We start from the raw sequence: 269 nt of genomic DNA on the forward strand, positions 1-269 counted from the left end.
CTGGATCAGGTCACAAATGGTACCGGTCAGAGAGTCTCTTTTATGAGATGCTATTATGAGTCTCTATTATGTAAAAGGGCTGTGGTACCGGTATAATGAAAGCGGATGTGGGAAGCGTGATTCGCGAGCTAGAGCCTCGCGAGAGTAAGCATGAACCTCGGCGCATAACCTACGTCCTTTCTAAACATTACTGATTGGTTAAGGGAACTCCAATGAATTTAAGTTGCTGAGGAAGGTCCCACCCTCCATGGAAACGGATTCCTCTTGGG

Source organism: Odontesthes bonariensis, chromosome 5, assembly GCF_027942865.1.
Source record: "Odontesthes bonariensis isolate fOdoBon6 chromosome 5, fOdoBon6.hap1, whole genome shotgun sequence".
Lineage (NCBI taxonomy): Eukaryota > Metazoa > Chordata > Actinopteri > Atheriniformes > Atherinopsidae > Odontesthes > Odontesthes bonariensis.